The sequence below is a fragment of the Antedon mediterranea genome, chromosome 10, assembly GCF_964355755.1.
Source record: "Antedon mediterranea chromosome 10, ecAntMedi1.1, whole genome shotgun sequence".
Taxonomy (NCBI): Eukaryota; Metazoa; Echinodermata; class Crinoidea; order Comatulida; family Antedonidae; genus Antedon; species Antedon mediterranea.
The window spans coordinates 1,655,977-1,674,976 of record NC_092679.1 but is presented as its reverse complement, the minus strand read 5'-3'; the positions used below and the strand labels follow the sequence as shown (position 1 = coordinate 1,674,976).

At 30.7% G+C, this 19,000-nt stretch overlaps 1 protein-coding gene across 2 annotated transcripts in view; it reads right to left on the bottom strand.

Moving 5' to 3' along the window:
* LOC140060034 (uncharacterized) overlaps positions 1–19,000 on the bottom strand; it is a 48,365-nt gene that overhangs the window by 16,269 nt on the left and 13,096 nt on the right. The window lies entirely within an intron of this gene.

Genomic DNA, 19,000 nt, shown 5'->3' with positions numbered 1-19,000 from the left:
AAACTGATGACAGTGTTTGAAGAAATCGTTATGCAAAGCTGAAACGAGGATAAACTGCGTTTAGAGTCACTCACGTGCAAGTACCAGTAAAAGGTGTTTTACAGTTCCATGTCATTAGCTTTCAACGTTGATACGATCAGTTTACATTGATTAAGAATCTTATTAAGCATCTAGTATTAAGAATCTTATTTTCACCCATATTTTCTCAATAATATCTACTGTATATTCAGTTGAAATCTAACTTCTAATCTGGCATTTTACTGCTAATTTGAGATGACAGATCGCAGTTTCTTAATTAATTTTGATTGAGAATTACCACTACATCAACTTAATGACTTTGCTCTCGGGAAACTGTAAAGATATTAAAATATTACACTTTATTTCGTCAACAACTTTATTGTTTTCAATTACAGTAGGATTTTACGTACCCTGATTTTCCGTTCACTGGATTTTATGTTATCATAAAATGACTGACAACATATCATTTTGAGTGATTTAATACAATACTAATAATAATACTATATTGTTTTCTGTGTATTTTTCATTTATGTAAAGTTTGTGCTTTTCTAGGCCTACTCTTCCTTTTCAAACATTTTCCGTCAATGCGACATTACGCTTTCCACAATTTGTTTCCATATTTTATGTTTTGAGCAGGATGGTTTGTTATTGTGCTAAATTCTACTTTTTTTATTTGATTTATCCAGTTTTGTGGGTCTTCCTGGTGGTTGTCTTATCTAGGCCTAGCTGTACACAAAATATTACTACAGCCTTAGCTAGAATCCAGTATTTGTTTGGTGGAGGTGGTGGGGTAAATTTAATGTGAACTTGGATTTTACAAACCCCATGTTTTTGGTCCCTTACCAAATGTAAAATGTAGGTCTAACTGTATTAAAAACAGAAAACAAAAAATGTTAGAGCATAATCGACCCTGAATGAAAGCAATTTTAATAATTAGTACCTTTAAGAATGATATTTTTTTCTCTTTTAGTTAATATTAATGTATTCAAATTAAAACTACTCTAGATACTAGTAAATAGCCACTCGTGTTGAATTGAGTTTAAGATGTAATCGATCCGCATCAGTTATTTGAATTGATCTGATAATGAGGAAATCGTTTAGGTACAGTAAACTGAAATGATGTAAGCCATAGAGCAAAGGGGAATTTAGTGTCATTCACCATTCTTGACATTCGCAAAGTGTGAATTAACTGTCACTTGCACAAAAATTGGCATTAATTTATGGCTTATCATCTTCAATGATGACATATATTATGGATTCTATATCTATGCATAGTGAGCCGTTCAATGCTGGAATTATAGTCCAAATTCTTTTAGTCCACAGGCTTATAAACCGCACAATAGTTTCAATTGACACTTTATCAGATCATGTCAGGAGTCAAAACTTAATCTACTTTTATGTTTTATATACTAAATAAGAATTAATTGTTCTTTATGTAATCTTTCCCTACTCCTAATCCTATCGCCACAATAGCATTTGCATTTGTGGTATTGTAGACTTGAATTGAAGCAATATAAAGTTATGGGTTCAAATCTATGATTGTTCTCACATGTCCAACATAATGCTAAAAAACCATCTCTTTTGCATAGCATATGCAATGACGTAATTTCTACCTAGTTCAAGCCTTGCGGTCGTAGCGCCTTGGAGAACATTTATTTTGGTTAGGCGCTATATAAAAGACAATTATTATTATTATTAATTAGCTATTATTTGTGATTTAATTAATTGCTGGATGTACGCTTAAAATATTCTTGTCTAGTTACAAAACATTCTGAATTCTAATATTACCATAAGTTAGCTTAGTATTACGATTGCTTAGTTCTGAATCAATATCTTGTCGTCAATATACTGTGTACTCTTTACACTAATAGGTGACAAGAGATACCTCTTCTCCTAGCTATCCTTCAAAAGGCCTCAGTTTCACAGCTATAGAGTCATGTACACGTCGTGATCAGACGTTCAAAATCAATATAAATTTTCAATTATTTTTTATTTCTTACATATTATGTTAAAAAAGGAACTCATACTTTTATATCATTTGATTGCATAAATGGACGTGTGTCATATCGTATTAGTATTAATACGGTACAGAATAGCAGTTTGGTTTTTAAAAATTATCTTGAAACAACATTCTTTGATGATGGATATTGAGCCTAGAAAAACAGTTTCAATTTATAAAACATAATATAGTTTCTCTTTTTGTGTTTTTAATGTTCATCTGTAAGGAAACCTAAGAAAATATTACTGTGTTTTTATTCAAAGCAAAAGTGCATTACACATCACCAATGTCAATTTAAGAGGCAAAAATAAATTAAGATACTATATATAAAAAACATTTTCTAAGAATCAAATTAACATATAAATTATTATTTGCACATTGAATTATTCCTAGGCAATAATTTAACAATTTTATGATGTAATAAATATAATTGGTATAATTTGCTATCAAAAATACAATACTCTATTATTATAGAAGTTCGATGCAGACCTACTGTATAGTTCAGAAATCATAATAGAAAATTTAAACAGAAAATTAGTATTTTTATTTATGGTATTATTTATAAGAAAATAGTTGGTTTAAAAACATACTACAGTTTTTTGGGAAAATAGATTGCATGATAATATTATTGTATGCTAAAAGTTCATTTAGCCTTCACAATGAGAACGTTTTAAGTTTCAACATCAACAAGCCACAATATACATTACACCAGCAGAGTGTGCATTTGGTATTTAGACCAGTTAATGCATATCTGGTGATGTATTCATTCTGGTGGTCTGCTCAGAAATAACAGATTGAGGTGCATGATGGTCATGCATAAATGTGTTTATTCTGTAAGCTTTGTGTTAAAAGACTGGGGTATCTTTGAAAATACCAAGGAAATATTGTATGTGTAACATCCAAAAGATAATGATTTTAATATTAATATATTTTAGCAATTTCAATTTGACAACACCGACGGTCCATTTATGAAAAGAGTAAGAATAAACGAATGTGGAAATAATTGATGATTTAAATTAATAAAGGAAAGAGAGAAATGAAGGGGAAAACAGGGATAGAATGAAGGCATAAGCAAACAAATGAATATCTATCATTGAATAAAATAAATGAACAAAATTATGAGTGAATGACCGGATTAGAAAACGGATGAAAGAAAAGCAAATGAATACTTGATACATTAATGAATAAATTAATAGGTATTTTCTGAGAATGCTTGATATCACCAACATACATCAATATGCGTGTAATGTCAAAACTGTAACCTCAGTTTCCTATGACAATCAATAACTTCTATTTTAATATTAAATTTTGTAGATATCATTATTTTACAGCTTTGGCATGGATATTAATAAATATATAATTCAGTATCATTCAGTATCACAATCATGTGGACATTGAAATATGGAGAGGCACATGTACTAAAATTCATTGCTGTGTATTTGCCCCTTTTATCAGTTACTATAGGGTGGTTTTTAATTGTACTTTTGATACGCCATTTGTATGGAAGCTTAAAATTGCAAAACATCGTGCAACATTTATAATCAACGTTTAAACGCTATGGATTATCGCTTAAACTGTAGAGGGTAAATCTGTAAAACTGTTTATCCAATCACAAATAGTACAACGAACTTTCAACAAGAGAAAGTTTATGTTCAATGATTTATTTAAAATTCCATCTCTTTTTTTCATGTTTGGCCTTTCGAAAAAAAATTGCTTGAACAATAATAAATTTACTTTCAATTCCATTTAAAAGTACCTTGGGACGAGCGAGCTCTAAACCCGCAACCGCACTCAACTTGTTATTATCTGGATCTCAGGAAGACAAAGACTTTCTTGGCTCGGTGAGTTTTACGATCACCGTCACGGTAAGTTCTATGCGATGACGACTTATGCCACCCTTTCCCCACGCGTGAGTATATAAAGCACATTATATAAACCATTTTTACCAACTATTACATAAATTGTTTGAAGGTTATACAATGTACTGATGTCATTCTACGCTACATTGACTTTGGTTTTCATCACGTTTTTCTTTCATCAGCCGATGTTTAACATTACATTATTATAATTCAGATTTGTTTAAAACATATTATTATATACCTCAAAAACATGTTAAATTATAGATAACAATATTGCAAAAAACATCATAAATAAATCAACAGAAAACAGACATTGCTAATACCGTGCGTTCTGAGAAAATTTGAAATGAATTTTGAACATGACTGACGCCCTTCTGATTTTAGGAGGTATGTATGATTACAATTTAATCTAAAGCTCTGTCTACACTATCAAACTAGTTTGTGATATGCCCAAATATGGTAGTGATATACCCAAATGTAGTAGAGTGATATGACATCACCATGTCCATATATGGATATATAAAAATGTTTTTGTCACATAAAGTTTAGTGTAGACAGAGCTTGCACATAAATTACAAGCAAGAAAAAGAAATCCAAATTCAATAAGTATACGTTTTGATTAGACTGATTTGGTACTCAATAAGAACATACAATAATTCAATTACAATTTTAATCAAAATCAGTATGGTAACATATATAGAGAAATATTAAAGCATTTCAAACTATAATATATATGATAACTTTAAAAAGTTTTAATCGTGACAACAAACCTACACATTTATAACCAAATTATCAAGCAGAGAAGCTAGAAAAACAAAGTATAGGTGGGAAGCAAACAGATGTATATTACTCAAATCTCACAATATGACAATAATTGGTGAACATCATCAAATCAATTCAGTGGGTTTATTTATATTTCCATTGCATCACTTAAATAAACTATCCACCGACAAAAACTAATATTTACGAGGCCAGATTTGACAGAAATGCGAAGCTATCCGCGATTATTCAACCGTACTGTGAAACTCTCATTGATCAAGAGTATGACAAAGCAGATGACACGCTTCATTGAGCAATAAGTCGAATAACCCTCGATAAATAGGGTGAGTGGATAAACTGCAAAACTTCATTGGATCGTGTAAATCAGTCTCACAAGGCCGGTTGTGCGTCGGCTTTGAGTGAGGTGTGTCTGGTGCGTGAATCACGAGTGCGGAGCGTAATCACTTTGTGTTATCGCGTGTTATCTTTGCGCATTGTTATCTATCAGGTCTTTTGTAGTAAGCGACTCGGTTAACTCGTGTGTGAATTTGTATATTTGTCTTGCTCACCTAGCATTTCATTTGATTTTATTTGTTTAAATGATTTGTCATTGTTTAAATTAGAAGCTAAGTTTGTTGAAACGTCTGTCATAGACCCCAGGATTGTTCATCACAAATATCTACTAATTAACAACTATTTGTAATTGTTACATCTTAAAAAGCAAAGCTTAAACATCTGGGAAACTCACCATCTGTCAAAAATATAATTAACATAAACCAGGTGTTATCAAATATTAAACATTTGATGTCCAGGTGTAATTGTTTGTAGTTATACATAACAAGCTGGTGAAGATTGGATATACAGTAAGTATATACAAAATAATTAATAGGGGTCTGTAATTATAAGTAACTGATACAGATTTACCTTCACTACTGCTTTTTTTAAATGCATTTTTTCTAATGATAGATATTAATTTTAATTAGTATCTTCCTTGAAAATTGTTTATGTACAGTGTTTACTTTTTTTTGTTAATGTATTATGGGCAATCCCAAATTTTGATTATATTTTTACCATCAATGTAATTAAATATTGTACAACTAAATCTAATTCAGTGTAAATTTTACCAAAAAAGAGCTTTTTTATATTGTATGAAAGATCGAATATTGAGGTCTATTAGATATTGTAAGATTCTGTATAATAAGCAAATTGTTAACACGCATCAGGATGTGTACATCAGGGGTTGTAATGGCTTAAACATCATTTAGTATGTTAAATTAATTTAACTAGGCATGGTATAAAGTGTGTGCGTGTTTCTCTCTCTGTGTGGGCCCTACAATTCAGTGCGTAAAATAATGTTAATCTATTCCTCCTTCACTGTACTTAGAAAACTATTATTAATTAAGCATACTCTATTTCAAAACTGAAACAAATAACAATTTTTCCAACATGTTTTCATAATTGATTGTACAACACTGAGGCAGAAAAGAATCAAACAAATTCGCTATCAATATCGTAATAATAGTACATAGTTTGAAGATTGAAAGGTACGGTAGAAGAAAAAAATATTGAAGGATTACGGAAACAATTTACAGAAATCCATTTTGATTAAGTAAATATTGTAAGCGCCTGGAGGTACAAAGATAATTCCTGGTAAATACAATCTGCTCATTTATAATAATTGATGAACTATGGTTAAATTTGAAAGACAAAATATACATTTTATTTATTTATTTGTTCTTTCTTTAAACTGAAATACACTTTCAATACAAATTAAACATTAAACAGTAAACATATTTATAACAAAAATAAAATATAAAAAAAAAAGCAAAAAGAAAGAAAAGAGATATAAAACTATTTACAACTATGAGGCAAAAAGGTTAATACATATGTTTTCTATAGTGAAGATTTAAAAGTTGCCAAAGACATGGGGTTCTGATTTTATGTTATTTGGTAGAGAATTCCATAGTTTAGTTGATATTGGCCCTGTTTCTGCTGCCAAGAAAATACCGTATTTTATACGGTATTCAAAAAATACTGTATAAAATATATAATATATACCATATTTTTTGTCAGCAGAAACTGCGCTCATAAAAAAATACCGTATTTTGTAAACCGTATTTTTCCAACAAAATTTGTGGATAAAATACGGTATTTACAAATTTATACCGTATTTTTTGTACCCTTTTCTGCTGCCAATAAAAAATACCGTTTTTTTTTTTACCTATGACATGAGGACAACATCGTGTTTTTATTTTCTGTCGCTGTCAGACACGTGTATAGATATATTCGGCGATAATGTGGAGCGAAGACGTCACAGTATTTACTATATAAATCTGTGTGGGGAAGGAGCTAAAATGTCCGGCCAACTAAAAGGTAATAAAAGGGACAACCACATTTATAAAGACATTTCTAAAAAAATAAATCAGCAGGAGTACGGAATAGACTTGTCTCCAAAGCAAGTAAATTCAAGGCTAAAGAGCCTGCGAAGCAGTACAACATTGCAAAAGAAAATAACTCGTGGAGGGAATGAATTACTTGTCCCCATTACGATGTTTTCTGTGCTCTCACAACATCTCTATCACTAGGGCTAGGCTGTTGAAAGTGAGACGTAAAACTTCCTTTATTGCGACTTTTAATTATCGACCAAATAAATGAATTGCAATTTGGGTAAAAAGGATGAAATTTAACACGACCACCCAAGAAGTATTGTTAGCAGAAACGGGATACTAAAAAATACCGTATTTTTATACCGTATTTTGAGCAGTTGCAGCAGAAACAGGCCCCTATAAACAAAAGTTCTTTTACCATGAGAGTTATTCCATAACAGAATAGATAAGTCATTATTACTTTGAGAGCGAGTGCATTTATTATGGTTATCTAACAGTAAATTGAAATATTTGTACTCAAATTGTACTCAATTAGGTCCAGATAAATAATAACAAAATATGGAATCCATGCTACTATAATCCATGTAATGTTAATATTGAAAAGATTTCTGGCATCTACTATTATACTGTATAAAACAAACAAATTAATACTGTATCAAAAACAGTACTAAGTGTCGAACGTGATGTAATAATATTCAACACAGTTCATCAACAGAAGGTTAATGTATATTTTCTATTTGGGTTGAAATCTGTGGCCTCTTATAAGCATTCAGTTACAGATTTTTGGTATAAAAGAGTGCGAAAAAACAATAACACCTAACCTTAAAATGTACTTTATTTAAACAACAGTATGGATGATAAAGGGCATGTTTACAGTTCATTTTAAAAACACTTCCTTATGTATTGTAACATGGTACCATATTGCGATTGTTTCGAAGATTATTCGAAAAGGAAATAAGGACATACGGGCCAAACCACTTGAACAATATTACCTCTTTAGAACAGAACTGGTAAACATAGAACTTCAGCCAAATTACATGGTTCTTCAAGAAAACCTGACATAATATTCTATTAACTATTGCCAAAAGCACATGATAACGATACTAGGCCTTGAACAAAAAAAAAGGGTTTTTATAACTTGAAAGTAATTCCACAAGGAAAAGTAGCTTTGGTTTTACAGTGTTTTTCTTCCTTTTTTATCATCTGCCAAAATAGTTTAAAACCAATATTTTAATAGACAGTGAGGAAGTTGTTAGAGTGAAAGGGAGAAAGAAACCTCTGAATAACCTTTTTAAAGTAGTGTCTTCTTGACCGTTTTGTATAAAGGCAGTGTTTACAGTAAATAACTTAGTACTCAAAATTAATTAAAATTAATGGTAGATTTCATAATTGCTAGTTGAGGAGAGAATTTTAAAACTCAATTCAATTTGAATGTATTTTCTCCTTTTCTTCCATGATCATAAAACTATTAATAATGGTAAATAACTTAACATTATGTTTGCAAGTTATGTAATATAAAGGCAGTGTCTAGAGTAACTCAGTGTTGAAAGAGACTTGATCTGACACTTGTAGGCCCTGTTTCTGCTGCATAAAATTGGTAATTCTAACAATTAATACCAACTGATTTAAATTAAACAGTTATTTTGGATAAAAAAATTGAGCAGAAATGCAATCCATATAAAAATTAGATTTTTTAAATAATCGGTTTATTCGGCACTATGTAGCAGAAGCATAATATTTATTTAGTTGCCAGGGAAACTTTTTGCACTCTTTGATCTTCAATATTTTAATGCTAGGAAGTTTTTGAATTTCTTTGCATTTAGATAATAAACACACTACAAACAATGATACTGCATTTATCATTATTCAAATAGCTATTATCCCAGATAAAGTATTTCTTTCTTTTCATTCAGAAAAGAAAACTTTTCATGAAATGTTTGAATAGGAAAGTGTTTGTCAAATGTTTGTATATAGAAGTGTTTTTAAAGCATATGGCTCTTGAGTTAATTACTTTAACAGACTGGTTACATATCCTGGATAACAATAGGATCAAAGCCAAAACTAAAACCTAATACAGTACACACACAGGAACAAGTTGAAATAGGGATTAAAGCTGTATCAAAGATTTAATCACACGAAAATATAACATCCCTAAAAAAAAACTTGTAGGATAATATTAATAGTTAAAATCTTTTCAAGGAACAAGGTGGGTCATATCAATACTAGATCATCGCCTGGACCCAGAAACCATCAAAACAGTCAATGGTGGAGACGGTGAAAGCCTGTTCACACTTTTGTAACAAATCACAACTTACATAATGTAAAGTATTATAATGCCTGGATAGCAGTTAAAAGAGCAGTTTATAATTTATCAGTTAAGGAAACCTATTCTTTAATTGTGTAATAAGAGTATGTAAAAGCTATTGGGTTTAAATAATTTTGAAGTCAAAAATACTATTACAGCTAGATGAGGATAAATGGCAGCACTCAAAAAAAAAGTAAAATCTCTACTACGTAACCTCATATCACAATTTATACAGTATTTATGATAAAATCTATTTCTCTAAACAACAAAACCATTTTTAACACTTATATCAAAGACTCTTGAAACTGTAAGCTTTTTCCTCATTTTTAACGGACCTGATTTTTACAAATACAATAATAAAATAATCCTCCAAACCATAGAATTTGGCGCCCATCTCTTAACTATTATTCTGTAAAACAAAACTTCCCTCTGTAAATAGATGTCTTTTATCAATAAAGAGTTGTTCTTTTATCAGATGCATTCATTACCAAAACAAATGTTTGTTGTAAAAAGGCCTATTGTTAGTTTATCATAATGACTCACAAAAAGTTTTTAAAACCACAAACGCGCTTTATGAGTAATAGATGTTGACTTATTGACATTTTTTGTTACGATTCATATATCATATATATTGTTATATTATTGTTTGAAGGTTGCCATGGCAAATGTGTACATTTCTAAAAAGAATTGTCGAGTTTATTGATGTTTCGATATACTTTGATTGTCCTTAGGGTTGAGCATTCAATTTCGGAATCATTCAACTTTTGTAAAAATTTAGTTCAAAATAAAAGGGTATCTAGAGCAACTACAGTATCTACGCTTTCATTGTTATTTGGAAAACAAAATGCACAGGATCAAGGGTTAATATACAATAACTTGTTAGTATAAAGGGTGGAATAAATTGGGGGTGGAAACTAACAATTCAATAATGATGACTCATCATATTCAAGCTATAGAGAATAAAAAGCCAAAGAAAAACATTAGAGTGTATATGATAATAAACTTTAATAGGTGTGAAAAGAAAGAATAGAATAGCAATCACTGAAAGTATTGAGATGGAGCCATTATTATAAAACTACTTTTTCAAATAAATTGAAAACGCATATTTGAATTTTATCACAAAAATGTATTTCATCATTTTTTTTGTTGTTTTATACTTAGGTTTATAGGTTTCAAATCCAAGTTAGAAAACAAGAAAACAAGAAAACTTGTACAGTACAGTAATCTAGTATTGACCAAGGGCATACATGTTCACATAAGAAATCTTCGCCACACACCTGTCGTAATACATTTTATTTCTAGCGTTTAATAATCTATTTCAGAAAATCAATAAGCCATCCATCCTAAAGCAGTTTTTGAAAAGATTAATTTACTTACAGTACAGTTCTCTAATCAACCACTATGAATAAACGAATAATCTAAAGTTGACTTATTACTGCTACTATTAAATCATTAACACAGATTAAATTTACATAGTACAGCTCAGTGTGTCTGGTTAACATTTTGATGGTGGTCTCTAAAATTAAGTAACAAAATCAGTATATTACATATATGTTAAGTTCAGCAAGACAATGACTACAGAATTAATTGCTATAAAGAAGATGGTTATTTCAGAAGGATATGGACCACAACAAACTAATAATAAAGTTGGGTTGCCAGACATTATTACCTTAGTGTGAACAAGGAAGACAATACAATAATATCTGTGGTAATAGATGAAATTAAAGTACAAAATAAAAAGAAAACGAAAGGATGTCAAAAATTGACAATGGTTTTGTGAGGAACCAACTAATGACTATCAGACTCGAACTATGACATTAAGGAACATTGTTGCTTACCACAAACAATTTTACTAGAACAGAAACGGTTTAAAAGAAAAACTGCAACACTTATTGTAACAATTCTTAAAGACCCCTTCCCTGCAATTTTGGACGTTTTTTGGAAAATAATAAATATATCACTTTAAAAACATTAAACCATGTCATTCCTTGTCTTAAATGTACGTTTTATGGTAAATTATGATAAAAAGTGAGAAACAATGCACTACCTAAGTAGCTCGCGGCGATCGACCTCTTGTGGACGGTCTTAGGCCTGGCCTAGCTAGGCTTAGTTTTGTAGGCCTAGCTGGTAAACATCGATAACGTACGAACATCGTACGCTAGCTATATACCTAGCCTGACGTTGTATAGTTGCTGCATTAATTGTCTTTCTATTTTTGCCAGACTCCGTTGATACAAATTGGGGAAAACCCGGTATTTTCGCTGAAAAGTTAGGAGTCTTCCATTTGTTTTGGCTTCACGATCGATCGAAAAGTGGGCGAATTACAGGTGAAAAACAAAAATATCAATCCGCGCGCAATGCATTTTGGGATTTATAGCGGGCCGCTATAATTATTAGAATCGATTTATTTTTCACATTTTTAACTGTTTAAAAGACGAAAAAAGTTATCGCAATAGGACCATATAGTATTATTTTTACATTAAATATAGTTTGTGATCTTAAATTAGATCTAAAAAACGTAGGGAATGGGGCTTTAAACATTACAATAAGTTGCCATATTTTGTATCATTCTCTCTAAAAACAGAAACAGTTGAAAATGAGGCTGCAGCAACATTTGAGGAAAAATTAAAGAATATGATCAATGCAGATGAACATATTCATACATTTTCGCATTCAAACCAAAAAAAATACTTGTCAAAATGCAGTAGCAACAGAGAGTATTTAACATTTTCATCTCATATTGAAGATGCAGATATAATATTAATAACCTGATATTTTAATAAGCTTTTATGACATTAAATCAAGATATCGATTTTCTTAAAAAATCAATTTAGGACGACAACTTGAAAATTGCGGACGTTATCGTGCAAAAAAATCAACAAAGCAAGCAATATATACTTGCTATTTTGACAAGTATGATGATGATGATAGTTGATACTGATGAAGATGATGATAATGACGATGATGATGATGATACTGATGATGAAGATAGGAATATTAAATTAAAAGCAATTATAAAATGGGTTCAAGGATGTAGCCAATAAGACGAGCTGAAATGACTTACGTGTGCACTCTTTATTTTTTCACTATCATGCACTTTGCATGATACTTTCCCTAGTGCATATCGCACCATTGTAAATACCCTTTAGTGCGCCACATCTCCACTAACGCACTCTGACTTGTGCATTATTTGTATACTAATAATATTTCTTGTATGATGCATCAAGAATGCATTATAGACTACGGTAGTCCAGATTTGAGAAAAATGAAATGCTGTAGGCATTTTGTGTTAAAAGCGAATAAACATGTGTTTTAGGGTAATTTTGGGGTGCTAAATTCAAATTTGCTGTTTAGCCGGCTCAATTTTTAGATCTTCACCATTAAAATGTGAAAAACAAAATGGCCGCCATTTCAGACTTATTTTGGCTTATAAGTTGACTTTTAAGTGACGTAGCAAGTTAAAAATGGTGTCTATGCCTATGTTTGTGATAGTGAAGATTCCAACTATATTGTTATTAAAGTTGAAAATATTCTATTTCAGCCATCATGTTGAAATCCAAGATGGCCGCCATTTTAAACGTATTTTGGCTTATAACTTGACTTTTAATTAACATAGCAAGTTAAAAATGGTTTCTACCTATAGTCCAGTAAAAGTATGGTTGAACCTAGAACAAATTGCAACATAATTTGTTTTTGTTTTGTCTGGTTGATATGGTCCAAATTAACATCATATCCAAAGTTTACCAAAATCGGACATCGTGAAGTGGGTTCATTAGCATAAATTAAAAATGGCCGCCATTTACCATTTTGAAGCCCTGTATATTATCTCCTTAACAGTTGGTTTTACTTATAGACCACCTACTGTAAGTGAATTACTATTAATTATTATTAATCAGATGTCTTGTTAATTTTGGACTGAACAAAAGATGCATGTTTCGAATTCATTCATAATTCATATCTTTGTTTCTTTGCAAGTACAGATCGTTTCTCATTCGAAATGCCATTGAAGATGTTGCCATTTGCTCCCCAGTGTTTTCCTTAACTACAGATTTTTCCACTATATTGCTTCTTCTGTCTTAAAATATTTTGTTAATGATAACAAAGTAATAGTAGGCCCCTAATAGATTTAATGCTCCATCTGCATTCAAAGTTTCGATTCCATTTCCTGAAATTTTTTGCCAAGGAAGTTAAATACTGCTTGTTGTAGAAATTTAAATACTGTAATTAAGTACCAATTATCAATTTATTCACCATTTCTAATTATTTCAAATTCATAAAGATTTATAACAAATGCTGGTGTGGATGAACAAAGCTTGTTTACCGGTCACCGGTAGTGATGGCAAGTTAGAAAATTACCCAAACCCTTTGAATACCGTTGATATGCAGTATCTTTAACTGATGGTTCTTCATCCTTGTTGGCACAATATAATGTCCTTTATGCTCGATGAATCTTGGAAACAGCATTATAATATAAGCCAAAAAAGTTGTTGACTTGGTCACCAAACAGGTAAAATTCTGGCAATGAAATAGCAACTTTGATTGCAGATGAAGATGCTCACTTGTTATACCAAAAACTGCAATATGAAATTATTTATTTCATGTGTCATTTCAATTTTGGATGTTTCCATACACGTTTGATCCAATAGACTGGGGTAATAATGTTTCACAACATTAGGCGCTATATAAATCAACGATAGTATTGTATGAAAACTATTAATTTGATATCTAATTATTATACTATAAATTAAACTTATATTTATGTGTGTAGGCCTACATATTACCACTAATTGCAAAGCATATATAGCTTAATGTTTATTGCGTAATAATTGTTTAATGGGCTAGGCCGGCTATGTGCAGTTGTTCACAGGTCCCCAGGGCACAGAGAACTACATGCACAACAGGCCTAGGATATGCGCAAAAGCAAGGCAAGTCAGAAATGTATGCGAGGCATCGTTTTACCATCATCAAAAAATGCGAGGCATCATTTTATCATTTCCCAAAATTTAGGATCGATTATTATTCTTTGAAAACAGAACAGTATCAGCAGTAACATATTACAGCATTTTTATTGACAAATTAACAAATATATTGAGATTAAACGTGTTTTTCACCAATAAATGCATGAGAAATTGACGCATTCCACTTTGTTTTAGTCCTCTATTATCATTTTGGCCGTGAAGCTAGTTAATTCTATTTCCTTATTCTGAATTGAAGGCATTATATATAATACTGTAGATGAAAATACCTCAAAACGAATCCTCTACTTCCTCTGGTATCCAGTATCATTTACTACTATGGCTAATGCTATCATCTTACACTATTGATAATTTTATAAATTACAGTACCTTTTTTTTATAAACATTTTGTACTGTACTTTTATAAGTGTTACACCCAAATTTCACAACAATCATTAAAGATGTATTGTCCCTTTGACTAATTCCAAAAAAATAAAAAATAATAGATTTCGAAAAAAGGTGGGTCATTTTGAAGTATCATAATAGTTATTAACTATCACCAAAAATTTTTCGAAAAAAAAAAAATTTAACTGAAATACAGACGTTTTTTTGGTAAAAAAATAACTTTGACTTCCAGTCAAAGTTTTCAATCAAAACATATCCCATAATGAAACGCGCTTGTTTGGCTACTCTGTATGCATAATCATAAAACTTCCTCATGATCTGTGTGAAAATACCTTCTTAACCGTGACGAGTTGTAAACAATCCTAATTTAGCATATGCATAATGCGTACTCATGGTTTGAAATCTTTGTTTACTTTCGCTCGTGACGATTTTCCAGATGAAATGTAATCAAACTAATTTACCTGTTAATTATGTAAACTTGTTGTTTTTGGCTCAAATTTTCGACTTAAAGTGAATAACTTTAATATTACTTTGATATGGCCACTTTAAATTTAGAATATTTTGACCTTCATTTTTTTGTGTTTCAAGGGACAATACATCTTTAATATATGGTAATATCAATGCATAAATAAAATAAATTATACACTATTTTTTAGCAGTTTTCTCAATTTATATATTATTATTATACTGATGTCTTTATCAATTGTTGTTTGTATACATTTAACATGTTTGTTTTTTTACCAATTTTACAATCTATTTCTATTCCGAGAAATGTTTTGATATAAATACGTTGTTGTTGTATTGAATTAATTCTGTGAAGTCTTTTTGACCAACTCTTTCATTATCATTATGAACAAACAATTTGAACATTGTAGTCAACTTATAGTAAATACCATATGACTTGAATGAAAAAAACAATCGTAACATTTTTACATTTATGAATTCCGTATTACCTCCTTTTTTCATAAATTTGTCTAAACACTTGACAATGATCATCATTATCATCTATCTCGTTTTAAAATATTTTACACATAAAGAACAATCCCTTTGTGAGTTTTTCATTTTCATTTGTTTGTTTGCCTCGCACTTTGTAACTACCCTGTGTGTGTGTGTTTAAAATAGGCGCCATCTTTGATTTCAACATGGCGGCTATTTACAACTTTAATAACAATATATTTGGAATCTTCAGTATCACAAACATAGGTACTGTGTAGACATCATTTCTAACCTACTATGTTACTTATATGTCAAGTTATAAGCCAAAATACGTTTTAAATGGCGACCATCTTGAATTCCAACATGGTGACTGAAATAGAATATTTACAACTTTAATAACAATATATTTGGAATCCTCAGTATCACAAATATAGGTACCGTATAGACATCATTTCTAACCTACTATGTTACTTATATGTTAAGTTATAAGCCAAAATACGTTTTAAATGGCGACCATCTTGAATTCCAACATGGAGGCTGAAATAGAATATTTACAACTTTAATAACAATATATTTGGAATCCTCAGTATCACAAACATAGGTATAGAAACTATTTTTAACTTGCTATGTTAATTAAAAGTTAAGTTATAAGCCAAAATACGTTTAAAATGGCGGCCATCTTGGATTTCAACATGGCGGCTGAAATGGAATATTTCCAACTTTAATAACAATATAGTTGGAATCTTCACTATCACAAACATAGGTATAGACACCATTTTTAACTTGCTACGTCACTTAAAAGTCAAGTTATAAGCCAAAATAAGTCTGAAATGGCGGCCATTTTGTTTTTCACATTTTAAGGGTGAAGATCTAAAAATTGAGCTGGGTAAACAGCAAATTTGAATTCAGCACCCCAAAATTACCCTAAAACACATGTTTATTCGCTTTTAACACGAAATGCCTACAGCATCTTATTAGAGTGGAAACATGACTATCTGGACTAGTCTATTATTGAGATCACCAATTGGAAACTAGGACATGATATCCATCACACAGTGTCACATTACATGCACTTCACGTCAATCTTTATCGTCATAACAATTAAATGTACTAATGATCTCACATGTTTCAGTTACCTGTTAAGCTGGTATGTAAACAATATAACTAACCATTAAAAGCTTGTTTATCAAAACAAATCATGTCTAATTGTCATCAAACACAACACCCAACGCAATGACTAACCAAGACAAAATATCATAATTATCATCTTCTCTAGGAAAGATCTTTTGTGAGTTGCATATGCAGTGGGTGGTCACATTATGCAGCTAAGCTTTCCAAATTTGATGTTCCATACGATTAATTAAATTTTTCATGTTTATTTAAAGCTCTGTTTACACTATCAAACTAGCTAAAAGTGTGCCCAAATATGGTAGTGATACAGTATACTTAAATATGGTAGTGATGTGATCATCATGTCCATATATGGGCACATCACAATTTTTTGTCACATAAAGTTCGATAGTGTAGACAGAGCTTTAAACATGTAAATCAAAAGGCAAAATTTTAATCTAGTAAATCATGCAAAAGATCCTACCTCACTCTTGCTGTATTGCTGTAACAATTTAACATACATTGCATCATGGAAGTGAATGTATATTGTACTTTAAAGCATCTCGAGTAATCACTCTTGCATGAAATAAAATTATGAGCTTTGGGGCTGATGGATGTTTTTCTGATTGTCAACTGCCCACACATTCATCAACTATGTTTAACAACTTGTTGAAAATAACTGCATCTTGCAGTCTTTCAAAACCACTAAATTAGCCGAGTTGAATCGGTCAGATGTAGGCATATAAGTTCTATCAGATCTTACATTGTGTTAAAACATGTTATTGTTCTTTATCATCACACGGTCCTCAAGTAATATGAAAGGTGAGTGAATACTATGCAAATTCGGTCTAGCTATGGACAACCATTGGAAATTCAAATAAATACCTACGACAATATATACAAACTGGCTAAATTATGATTTACTGTCGTCTACAATTATCTTTAAGCCAAAGCAACGGCCCATCCACCATAAAAAGTTCTTTATCTGGATTTACAATGAGCGTTAAATAACACCGCAAGGTAGCTTTTCGTTATTTCATGACATGTCATGTGACTCCTATATGCACATGAGCAGAACGACATAAACTCATATTTGTTTGAAAGCATCAATGTCATTATCCTATTTATTTTCTGGTCATCTGTGATAATTCTAATAAAAATAGCTATGCAAATTGGCTATCTCTTTATTTATGTGATTATTAAACAAGATCATTTTTTATTGCAACTTGGGGAGTTCCGATATACAAGGATTATTATTTGTTATTGTTAACTAGTATTAGAATGATCCCACATATCCTTTTCCTTGCCCCTAAGGTCATCTACACTTGGCAGGTCTTAATATTTGCTGGTAGATAACTCATTTCTCTGATTCAATACACCGCTATATATTGCTTCCTTTAATTTTCTAATGAATCAATTTTATTAGTTACTCTATCTGGCACAGTACTGTAAACGTTTCTAATATAATTGTATTGTATTATACTCTTAATTTTGTTAAAGATTTAAGATACCAACAAATAAATCAATATCCTAAACATGGAGTTATAAACAAGTCTAGGAACTCAAAGCCAATAAGGTGTATCTGTATTAGCCGCGGATAAGGCCAAGGAGAAACCGTAAACCATAGTTGGAGTTAAAGAGCTTATAATAATAGATGATAACTTTATAGTGAAAAAAACAAAAGTTTAAACTATGACATTTAGATGACCTACAGAAATTATATTGTCTTCCCACACCACCTTCAAATAATGAATTTAATAATCCTTATCTTAAAAAAATTCATATTCTTAGAATGAATCCAAATTTACATTATATGGTCTATCTTTAAAAAAAAAAAGACAGTTTTTTTTACTAATGTTTGAATAGAACATAAAACAGTCAAAATCCCATATGACATTGACAACATATAGTGTCTAGATTTACAGTACACTTCCTCGGAAACAGCTGCAGCACAACACTTCCATTCTGCCCACTTAAAATCAAACAATTCTTTATTCCCTAATTATTGTACACTAACAATGGGTTAATTAAATATTATAATGACAATTATTTTAGCTATACGAAGTAACTTTGCGCCAAGGAGTAATATAGAAAGTTTAGTTAATGTTTTTTCCAACTCTAAAGTAATTGTATTGAAAATGGTCAGTACACATTGTAAACAACAACTTATAATAATTACTATCTGTTATCAGAATATGCATATGAGTTGAAATTACGTCATCAATAAAAGTTAAAGGCAATTCTAGGAAAAATTTGTACAGGCAGTG